The following is a 12616-nucleotide window of genomic DNA, read 5'->3' on the forward strand; positions in this document are numbered from 1 at the left end:
CAGCAACAGTTTTAAAGAGAACAATGATCTATCCTTAAACAGGTGGAAACGATGATTAATATCAGTGTAACTAAATGCTCTGGCAGACCATGGCTTTAAGCCATTCATGTTGGAGAGGGGACAAGAGAAATTCTCCGCAAAGCAATGCCTCCAGCACCATGACTCCTTGTTGAATGTGTTCTGCAGCAGCTTACCCAGGGCTCAGCAGCCATGCTGGTACCTGGCCTGCTCCTTCTTCAAGGTCTTCACCCTCCGACTGTGGCTCACCATGGGCATGCAGAACTTCTTGGTTTATTTTCCTATCTTCTGCAATAGTTCCATTAATCTGCAAACACCCCACCCCCCACCCCAATTGTTTATGACCACAAGACCAAAGTCATCTTCTGTAAAGTGAAAACCCCTGTGAACTCTGAGCAAGAGCTGAGTTTGGTCTTGGCCACCGAGGTGACACATGGTGGCAAACAGAGCCTATTGAGCACCATGGCTCTGCTCGCTAGTTCGAAGTAGGAGGCAGCAATAGCAGCTGGAGTGGTGACATAGGGACTACTGATTGATCAGGATGACAAAAGTGCCCCAGAATTCACCAGCAGCTGCATAACAAAGAGCAGTATTTTATTCCATTTCCCTCATAAAGAGTACTTCATATCCACATGCCCTGAATAACTCTAAGCTGTTAGTGGAATACCTTTCTCTTCATCTTCTGTTGTTGCCAGCTTTTTCCTTTCTATGAAACTGCAAGAATGTGAAAGGGAGCTTAAAGAGTCGCACTTGATCAGGAGCTATTGAAGGATTTAATTTCATTGTTAATAATAATACAATATGCAATTTGGTTCTCCATCTGACTTTCATTGTAGTGGGATTGGGAAGCAATGACTACAGAATTAGGTGACAGAGGTGGGAAAAGTGATAAAATGAGAAAGTAAAAGTTGATCCAAAAATTTATTTGGGAAAAAAAAACCTAAAAAAACTTAAACCCCAGAAAAATCCAGCACATTACCACCAGCAAAACTAAAGAAGAGTTAAAAATGAAATGCAAATCTTACTGAACTTTATGGCATTTTAATATTATCTTTGGGATTTGTGTCATTCTACCCGCCGTGCCTGCCAATAGTGAATAGTATTCCCAATCCTAACTATTCAAAGATCATGGCTCAGGCCCCCAAAATCAAGCAATGTAAGAATGTTCCTTTCTAAAGGAAAAAGACACATATCTGTCTACCTGTCGACTTCTCCCCTCCTTCCCCCTTCCACCAGGAGCTATTGTAGTCATTGGAAAACCTGAAAAGAAAAAAAGAGGAAAAACCACAAACCCATCCCCAACAAATCTGAGCAACAGAGAGGTTTCAAAGACACTGTGTTACCGTGAGTTTTATGGAAAAACAGTGACTGTGGAGGAAAAGGAGATTACTAATGCCCTCCCTGAGGAGAAGGCAAACAGAGCCCAACCATTACCCATCCTTTTTGGCAGCCTCTAATTAGCCAATCAGCTTGTGCTTCTTCATCATTACTCAGTATGCTGATAGCTCTGGACCATATACAGTGTGTCACCCCTTGCTGGGCCAGCAACCCAGAAAACATAGGGAGCAGGATGGGATTTGAGCTTGTTCTGGGGGTGGACCAAGACATGGAAAGGAACCAGGACATTTCTGAGAAAAGGGAGAGTTACAGGGGTAGGAAGGAGAGGCAAGGAAGGAGAGGGACATGGGTTATAATCTTGCCAGAAATCAGACAACTTCATCCTATTGTAGGCTAGATTTCCAAACACTTCCTTACAGCCTGCAGGACCAGAAATTCACTATTACCTTTTCTGTTGTTGAAGTTAAATGAAATAGTCCCCATAACTGACTTCAGAAGGCTGAAGGAACAAAAATATCAGGTGTTGTGAAATGCACTGTAAATCTGTGATTGCTCTTTACATTGATGGCAGGTCCTACACCTTGAACTGCCTTCTCTCCCTGGTTTGTCTGTTAAGGAAGATGTAACATTCCTTCTGAGCAGCTGAGGAAGGTATTCTTTGAGTCACCTTTTCTCTCACTTTCATCAGCATAAAGCCTAATTTCTAGAATAGCATATTGAAATGGATAGAAAATCCCATTTAAAGCATTTTTGGACCAGATTCATCTCTCGCTTAGCGGCAGTAAGCTAGGGATAATGTTGGTGAAGTATTTTTGGTTGGAACAGTTGAATTTGAACAGAAAAACTTGGACACATAATTAAATGCAGTGGAGGTGGGGTGTTTCAAGTGCTTAGCTATGAGCCCAGCTGTCTTAACTCACCAGGTGCTTGCTCTTAGCCACCTGAATCACAAGATAAATGCATTACTTTGATCTCAAAGCAGATATAAGGTCATGTCTATAAAACACACAGAAACAAATCTTGCAGTAACAAAAAGCTGATGAAAACATCATCCCAATCACATTATGTAAACGAAAGCTGCAGCTACTATCAACTTACTTATATTACCTGTAGTAATAAGTGAATTGAAATATGGAAGCTGTAACTGGTATGAATTCTTGTTCTGTAACAAATGCCCTGAAACAGTTTGCCCTCTGCTATATTTTTTCTCCTACAAAAGTAGTCACATATAACCTTCAAAACATTTGCTGTAGCAGCTACTGAAAGTCAGCTTTATTTCTTTATTTTGATGGTATGGACATTTAACTCCTTCAACTTACCAAAAAAGAAGTAAGTTCATCTTCTTTTTCACTAATTTTGAGTTCCAGGTATGAGAAAGTGTATTTCACATAGAAGAGCATGTATGGCACAGGGTATGAATGCCCTGGTACACTGGCATCTGGGTGGGGTATGGCACAACTCCTTCTCAACCCCTCCAGTTGGGTTGTTTTCCTAGGAAAACTACAGTGTTCAGGGATCTGGGACTTTGAGTGGTCTCCCCCAGTGTGTACTTGGGTCTGTGACTGCAGCTTGAGTACCAGGACAAATGATCCCTGTCTAGGCAATGACTTCCTTGACTTGGGAGCTAGGGGAGATAGTAGTGTATCCTACGTGCTATCCTACCACAAGCCATGATATGTAAGCATGCAAAGGATAAAATGGGGGAAACAGGTAAAACTGGCACTCATAGCAAAAAACCAAACCCCATAGCAAATGGATGATGTGGCCCATGATGCACCTCTTAGCTTACCCAAGAGATGCTGCAGAATGTAGGCTTCTGGCTTATTCTTGCCTTTCTGGCCATCTCCTTCGTGCCTGCAGCTTTTGTGCTGCTGTGCATGAGTGTATGCGTAGAATGGGCCAGCAATGCCCTATCACTTTTTTCTCTCCATGTTCCAGTACGTGTTGCTCCAGAACCAACCAGATACAGTAATGGAAATGAACTTTAGAAACAATCAAGGAAATGTGTTCCCATTAGACTTATTAAAAAGATTTAGGGAAGAATGCAATTATAGTGAAAGCTGACAGTTTCTGAGTTCTTTTTTCTTCAGGACTTTATTCTGCAGCCTTCATTATGGTGTCTGTGTATCTTATAAAAAAGCTCTCTTGAATACCTGTTTAATTCTAAGGGCTGTACCCTTTAGAGTTGTAGCTTTTATGGTTTTTTACACATAATTCCTGACATTTATCCTGACATTTATCTTCAATGACTTTTAAAATAGCTGCATCAGCTGCCATGGCACTGATGAGAAAACTTGAATTCCTCTAAGGATCTGTTACCTTACTTGGAGAGGTTTCACTTCTTCATTTGCACAATTAGAGTGCTTGGAATACCCAAACACCTGGGCTCGGTATTACCAGCTACAAGAATGCTTGTGTTTTCTCTAAGGCACAACTCTTTGAAGGGGATTTTCGGCCCCAGAGGTCAGTGATTTGGTATGAGTGGCCTGTCCTCTGCTGGGTTGTTCGGGAATGGCATCCGCTGGGAAGTGAGGGCCACAGCTCAAACGTTTTACTTTTTCCTCCTTTTTCTTATTTTCCTCCTTTTTTTTCATATATATATATGTGTGTGTGTGTGTGTGGAGATGATATTAAAAGCTAACAAAAATTCTTGACAACACCAGAAAAAATCACTTTTACAAAATGCAGTGATTTCACTCTGTGTAAGCTTTCCCAGTGCCATAATGGACTGAATTAATTAAATCTTTTCCTCAGAAGATGGCTATGTGTGGGACAGATTTGGCTCCTCATCTCAAACTATCCTTCTGCTGCCCTCCCTGTGTGCCTATGTGCCTCCTTGGCTTTGGCCACACTCTGTGGTTTTGCTCCTACTGAATATTGACATAAGCTGAATGGGAACAACCTGTATCACCTAGTACCCACTTGTCTATGAGTAACATCATGATATACAAGGGTAAGAATAGCTTTTTTTGTTTATTTATTTTTTGTAAGCAAAGGAGCTGGCTTTGAAGTTAAAGTCTTCTAAAACTCTTAGCATTTGGGACAGTGAATTCACTATATCACCTTGAATGCTTCCAGGGATGGGGCATCTACCACCTCTCTGAGCAATCTGCTCTAGTGTTTCACCACCCTCATAGTAAAACATTTCTTCCTTATATCTAGTCTAAATCTGCCCTCTTTTAGTTTAAAACCATTACCCCTTGACCTATTGCAGCAGGCCCTGCTGAAAAGTTTGTCTCCATCTTTCTTGTAGGCCTCCATTAAGTACTGAAAGGCTGCAGGAAGGTCTCCCTGGAGCCTTCTTCAGGCTGAACAATCCCAGCTTTCTCAGCCTGTTTCCAAAGCAGAGGTGCTTCAGCCCTCGGCATCTCTGGGGCTCTCCTCTGGACCCCATCAGGTCCATATCTTTCCTATGTGAAGAACCCCAGACCTGTACACAGCACTCCAAGTGAGGTCTCACAAGAGTAGAGTAGAGGGGCAGGATCACCACCTTCGACCTGCTGGTCACGCTCCTCTTGATGCAGCCCAGGATACAGTTGGCCTCCTGGTCTGCGCGTGCACTTTGCTGGTTCATGTTCAGCTTTTCATCCACCAGTACCCCAAGTCCTTCTCAGCAGGGCTGCTCTCAATCCCCTTGTGCCCCAGCCTGTATACAGCCTGATACAGGGGATTGCCCTGACCCAGGTTCAGCACCCTGCACTTAGCCTTTTTCAATCTCATGAGGTTCATGTGAGCCTACTTCTTGAGCTTGTCCAGGTCCCTCTGGATGACGTCCCCTACGTCAGGTGTGTCAACTGTATCACTCAGCTTGGTGTCATCTGCAAACTTACCAAGGGTGATACTCAATCCCACTGTCTATGTCGTTGATGAAGATACTAAACAATTCCATTTATTTATATTCCAAGAGACAGAAGTCTCTTTTGATAGCCCCTGGACTACGCCTTGCTCCTTCATCTCCATCTACACAGAAGACCAGTAATGGATAATAGTCCAAGGGCCGTAGCAGGCTAGGAAGTCTGTAATGATGTCCTTTCAAAAGAAATTTCAGAAGTCAAGACAGCTCCAGAAGTTGTAACAGATTTCTTGCAAATACTCTAAATATTGACTACTCCATATAAGTGTAATTTTTAAGTCATGCTACATTATTTAGATGGCTTTAGGAATCTACTTTAAACCTGAAACAAAAAGGAAGATTATCTTACAGACTTTGTGGCAGACAGTTTAAAATACACACCAGGAGAAGGGAAGGCAATGAGAAACGTAACAACATGGTTTTGCCCATATGAAACTTCTGTCAGAAATGTTCAGTAATAAAAGCACAGTAAAGAGCCGTAATATCAACTTCTCCCTTTACAAGGTGCTAGTTTCTACCTCATAGTGATTCAGGACTGGTAGGGAGGATAATCATTTTTCCTGCTTGCAAAGTTCATTTAAGATTATGTGGTTCACAGTCCTTGCCCAAAGGTGTTTCCTCCTGTCATAGCTCCACGCAAGCTGAAAGAATAAGATTCAATTGTGGTACAGCTCCTCCTTTCCTTTCTGCCACATGCTGATCTATGGCCAGTTTTAGACATGCTAATTGGAGGCAGGAGACTCTACAAGTGAATGGAAAGCAGTGGTAATGTTGTCAAAGAAATCAAAGAGCAATATGCAGTTCTGCAGTCAATCCAAACCAGCCTTTGAATCTCAGCAAAGGAGCTGTTTAATGACAACTTAGAGCTACTGACCCTGGTGTTTAAAATGCTGCTAATGTAATTTTTTTATGATAAAACATAACACACTGAAGCATTCAAAATAATTTAATAACAGAAGTATATGATGTCAAAAAGCAGGCACACAAGGCCATAACTTCTGATCATGCTGCTTCAATTAAAGTGAGACCCCCAAAGAACCAGGTGGTTTCTGTGAAAACCCTGTGCAAAATAATGCAGAGACAGGAAATCATGTAGGCTGCTTTAGGGTTTTAGAAGACAAAGAGCACATCAGAGACTGAGTAAAGCTTCTTGATGATTTCAATTCTCATTTGGAGGAGAAGAATATAAATGATAACTTTTGTAATGATGAGGCATCCTGCCCCTTTACTCTGTTCTTGTGAGACCTCACCTGGAGTACTGTGTGCAGTTCTGGTGTCCTCAACATAAAAAGGACATGGAACTGTTGGAACAAGTCCAGAGGAGGCCACGAGGATGATCAGGGGACTGGAGCACCTCCCATATGAAGACAGGCTGAGAAAGTTGGGGCTGTTCAGCCTGGAGAAGAGAAGGCTGCGTGGAGACCTCATAGCAGCCTTCCAGTATCTGAAGGGGACCTACAGGGATGCTGGTGAGGGACTATTCATTAGAGACTGTAGTGATAGAACAGGGGGTAATGGGTTGAAACTTAAACAGGGGAGGTTTAGATTGGATCTAAGGAAGAAATTCTTTACTGTTAGGGTAGTGAGGTACTGGAATGGGTTGCCCAGGGAGGTAGCGAATGCTCCATCCCTGGCAGTGTTCAAGGCCAGGTTGGACGAAACCTTGGGTGATATGGTTTAGTGTGAGGTGTCCCTGCCCATGGCAAGGGGGTTGGAACTGGATGATCTTAAGGTCCTTTCCAACCCTAACTATTTTATGATTTCCATGTGACCCGTGTTCGGTGGTGTTGGGTCATCCAAAAGAAGCAGCAGCACAGCTTTCACTCACTCTCTTTTTTCATATCTTTCCTTATTTGTTGTTCACTCCCTTTTATGTAGTAAAGTTGTTTTGTATTTATGAGCTCCATTATGAAGCATCATATATGAGCATCAACTGAAGGAAAACTGCCTGTACCAGCTAAAGCATTAGCTTTACTGCCCTTTCCTCTTAGGAATTGTCTCTGGCTCCTTTAGCAGACACTTCAAATTCTCCACAATTTAAAGGCTGGTGCTTTAAAAATTTACAAGTTTGCTTTTGTTTGGTTGGTTTTGTTTTGTTTTTTTTCCTTAGGACTTTGGAAGCTTTTCTCTGCCATCACCTGCTAACTGATAGCATCAGCCAACAGGTTGATGAGAAACAAGGATAAAACACAAATGAATTGACTGAGTTGTTTTACCTTCAGCAACGGACTTTCAAACACTCTCTATCATTCTGCAGATACATCAAGCCACTTAGTAATTAACTCTTCATAGTCTTGCAGCAAAGAGCTTGACTCTCCCTGTATCAATGGGTACATGCCTTACACTCATGGAAACCATGTGAAGATTTCGGGTTTTTTACTTGATTATGCAACTAATTGAAAGGATGCTTGCAAAATGTAACTCATAGATCTGAAGTATTACAGTGGCTGTTGCTTCAAAATTTAGTTTGAAGCATGCTAACATAATGCTAGCTGGAATGGGCACACTCCTGCTAATGAAGGCTAAAGAATGGTTTTCTGTGAGTAGATATGGAAAAGTTAATAGAAAAGAAATATTCCTAGGGTATCCAGATTAACAGATACAGAGCTATTTGACTCTGTGATAATGACACAAAGCTTTTTTTTTGTCATATGAACTTTGTACCAGGATATTTTGAGTACACAAACTGAGGAAATTCAAGCAGTAATTCATGACTGTTTCTGAAGTTTTAACAAGTAAGGAAAAAAAAATGTCTTGCTGCATACAAAAGCCAAGCTTGTGCTCAGTTAAGAATGTCAGTTTGACCAAACCTTTAAGGCTTCCTAGCACACATTGATTAAAAGAGATGGATGGTACAAGTAGGAAAGCAATGCAAAATGGAAATAAAATTGGCTGTATCAAATTACTTTGTTATACTTTCTACAGATTATCAAAGTAGCTCGACATTAAGAAATTGAAGCATTTTGCCCAAAGCCTCTATAATAAAGGAAAATTAATCAATAAGTAATGAATTGTGCAGTTGGCTGCTTTGCTAATTCTAGAGTTTGATTGATGTATCTAATGATTTGTATCAGTAACTCTGTCAAAGCAGAGTCCAGGTAATAACTTGGTAGAGAGAAATTGTTTCACTAGATCACAAACTATGTTAAAAATATTATGTTTCTATACAGGTAATTTTAGGGGTGGAGGTGTACATATATATATACACACATGCATATATATATATATGTACATATATATGTGTGTTTTAATTAGACTTTCAACCAAAGGAGCAGCTTCTGTGTTCAAAGGGTTGCTCATTGATACTTACTCAATGGTTGCCTTAAAGAAAGAGATTGCCTTTCTGTATAGCCCTTCCCTTGTATCATTCAATCAGGAATTAGTTAGGAGGACCATAATGTCCCTAAATGCTGTCCAGAATTTTCCTACACAAAGTATGGTACACATTTCTTACAATAAATAAGGGTTATCAAAATCATAAGAAGGAACTACTTATTTCAGCATGTATTTGGAATTGTATGAAATGTATATTTGTTGTTTATATAGGAAGAATGTTGTACTTAGAAATGCTAATTACTGAAAGGCACATCTTATACCTTGGGCTAAGGTTTGGTGTCATCTGATATCAATATAAATTAATAAATTAATAATCTGATCTATTAATCATCAGTCCAATTAATGGCTCATCTATAGTATTACTATATAGGGTTAAATTTAGTTTTCTCTTTCAGCCATTCAGCACTACTAAAGTGTAATAAAAAAGAGGCAAGCTGACAGCCAATTTTGTAACCTCTACATACATTGAAGCATGTTATAATGGAAAGGATGTTATTTTTGCATTACTATATGCTGTGCTTCAAGAAGCTCTTTGAATAGCCTCCAGCTGTGTTATCCCAGACTGAAACAGGACAATGCAGAAAGTACAAATTCAACTATAATACTAGCAACTACCACTGCATAACATGGAATATAATTTTTATCTTTTAGGGAGAATCTAATCAAAATGTGTTTTCCAGTATAGTAATGTCATCCATGGTTTATACATAGTGAGAAAATCACCACTGTCAGTGATTTCTGCATACAGCTAGGTATGATGTGTGTTCTTTTTTGTTAGATTATATAGAAGAAGTGTCCTAAAATGTTCTGAATCTTTGCAGCATTTACAGAGAGGGTATTGCTTCCTAAAAAATAGCCATTTTCTAAGTTGATGCGTTAAAGCCAGTCACTGGGGTAGAGTTGCTGTTTGAGAAGCAGTATTGATTTGCAGTTCCGTCAAGCTTTATGAACCTCTTTTATCTATAAGGAGTGTGTTTGCCATGCACAGAATACAAATCTCAGTAAAACTTTCCAACATACCCTTTCTGTTAGGAAACCTCTCATTTCCAGCAACAGACAGAGCTTCAAGTGTATTATTTAAACTGTAACCTGGGGGAGGTCACATTTCTGCTTTGGACAAGGTATGTGTCCGAGCTTTGCCTTGGGAGCAACTTTCCTCATCATTTTTCTTCTGGTACAAAGCAGGTACCAGAGGCAGTAGAAAGGTGAGGACCTGCAGCCAGCTTTCCCCCACCGACACTGCCCCATTTTCAGCTGGTTTTGAAGGCTGGTTTTGAGACGTGGCTGAAGAACTGAACTGGCTTTATCTACACTACTGGATAATTTACCTTCCACAGCAAAGTTAAAATATCTGTCATGGTTTGCATCCAGATACTCTGATTGCAAATTTCTATAGCAGCAACAGCAGCAGCAGCCACTATCAAATAGTGTGGGTTTGGAGGCTTGTTTTGGGGTTTTTCTGGAAAATCTTTTTTGGCATTCTACAAATGATCAGAGGAAGAGCAGGTGTGTAAATAGAAAACCACAATAAAACACAAATCTGGTTAACAAGTAGTAATCAATAAGAAAGCTAATGGGGCTCAGGACAGTTCTCGTGTCAGAGGAGTCGCATGCTTCCAGAGCAGGTTTTGAATTCATATGACAAAATCAGTGAGGGCCCAAGAATCTGAGTTACTTTCATTCCAGTTCAAACAAGCCTTGTAAGCTTTTGTAAAGATACAGTGTAAATATCCTATAAGTATTTTTAAATCTCAGGGTTATATTCTTGGATCTGATTCAGCCATTCAGCATCCTAAGCATTAACATGCAGTTAATTTATATTTCTCTGCTTACTAATAGCTAGCTCCTTAATATTTATGGATATCTTTTTCATCACATTCACATGGCGATATCCAGAGGTGTAAAGGGAAACATGGCTGCAGGGAACGCAAACTGCTTCTTGAACCCCTGTTCCCTCTCTTGTGTTTCCAGTCTCTCTGGTTTTCACCAAAACTGTGGGCACTAGAAAACTGTAAACCTTCAAGAAATCCCATTAAGCCTGCAAAATAATCTGCCACCTCACAGATCTTCCCTTTCAGCTCTGCCAAGGAGTGGATTCAGCGTCAAAGCATGAGATAAAAACCCTTTCCATACTTGACAGTGCACATTGCAGTAAATCTAGGCATTCTGAATCTGTTTATAATGGCAGCATCTCCTGTGGGCTGATTATGTATCAGGTAAAGAGATTTCTCGTTTTAACACTATGGAATTTCCTTCCTTTCCGTTATATATGGCCTATCATACTTTTTCTATGAGAAATAGAAAACAGCAATTTCTTACCTGCCTCCTTTGTTCCATGCATAACTTTAGGTAATTTATTGTGTTCTTTCTTTTCTATAGTAAACAGCTCCACTTTCTCTGTACCATTTTTGTTTCCCTTCTCTAGTGCTATTCCATGAGGAGTTTGATCTTCTTGAGATGGAGTAATCAACAGTATTCTGCAAATGTCTACAGTATTTCAGGCAAGGTAATACATTGATTATACAGCTGTAGATGAAGTAGATTTGTCTTACATTTTTACCCATTCTGCACACCAGTATTTGGAAGTTACAAAAAAAACCCTGCATGTTGAACTGAAGTTTTTGAGCTATTCACAGTGGTGTTCTCTTTTAATAATAACTTTTAAAAAGTATAATAAGCATAAAGCCGTGTAAACTTTGCAAGCAGTGAAGTTCTTCCTTCTGGCTGTGTATTCAGTAATCTCCCGGCTGAATTTGCTCTATACGCCTGTTTGACTGGAAGGCAGACTGAAAGTGCTTTTCCCAAAGTTTAGCTAGAGTCAAACCGCATGAGAACTGTGGTTCTTAAAAGCAATGTTAAATTGTTCCACTTTTGGGTGGTTCTGGCTACTTTCCTGACATGGAAGTTTCTTGCCTCTGAAAAGAAATTTCACAGGTTAAATTTGCCTAAACAAGATGCTATTGAGTTTTTAAAAATCATGTAATAACTTTAAAAACTTCTCCTGAATTTACTGGGGTGATAATTACAATACTAAATACTTTTATCAGTGACATCCCTCAAGCATAATTTAACAGTGAATAAGAACAAAAAATTTATCAGCTGTGAGATTGGATCACATCATTGATTTTCATGTTCTATTTTCTTTATGAAATCTACCTTTCCTTATAAGGTAAAAGTAAAACCTGACATTGTTTTTACTACTACCCAGTGGTATAGTATATACCCAGTGTATATGCATGATCATCTATGATATTGCTGGCTGCATAGCTCAGCATTCAGGAGCTAAGCCAGAATAAATTTACTTTCCATCTGCTATATGCATGAGTGTAGGAGTAGTACAAGTATATTTAAAGAAAAAGAGGGTGAATGAAAGAAGCTTCAGAGCTTAAATAAACAGACTTTATTCACTTGACTAACACTCAGTGACAACTTTGAGAAGTGGCTGAGAATCTTCCAAAATGTCTTGTCATTACTGCTGTAGCACTGAGTCTTTGGGGTCTTGATTTTGGGGATGAGAACAGGGAATGGATACTATTGCAGTGCAATGTTCATCAACGTGCCTGTGGAAACATTTCTAACACCATGAGATCCACTGGTAGGGGATAAGTACAAAATCTTACTCGTAGTTTTCTGCTAGTGAGAACAAATAAGCTGTATCAATATTCAATGAGATGCAAACTCTGTATTGACAAAATTCTTTATTCATGCCCGTAATGCTGTCAGAGTCAAATGCAGAGATTTTACAGCATGAAGTGATTTTCTTCTTTCAGAGGATGAAATAATAATACTAAATTGGAAGCATAATAAAGATTCAAAAAAGTCACAGTACTGGTGGAAGAGACAAAATCTTCTGTGAAATTCCATTCTCTAAAAAGCACATAATGTAAAGCCATGAGTAAATACTACTAAAACCTGACAAAATATCACTAACAACAAATATTCCAAAGGCAGTTTTATTGAAATCCTTTGAAACTGAATTAAAAGATCATATGGACTTCCAAAAGGCTGTGTGGATCAAGGCCTAAGAGAAGTCAATTCTTGACTTTAAATCCCAGTGGCCTTTACCCTTTT

Source organism: Melopsittacus undulatus, chromosome 8 (assembly GCF_012275295.1).
Source record: "Melopsittacus undulatus isolate bMelUnd1 chromosome 8, bMelUnd1.mat.Z, whole genome shotgun sequence".
Taxonomy (NCBI): Eukaryota; Metazoa; Chordata; class Aves; order Psittaciformes; family Psittaculidae; genus Melopsittacus; species Melopsittacus undulatus.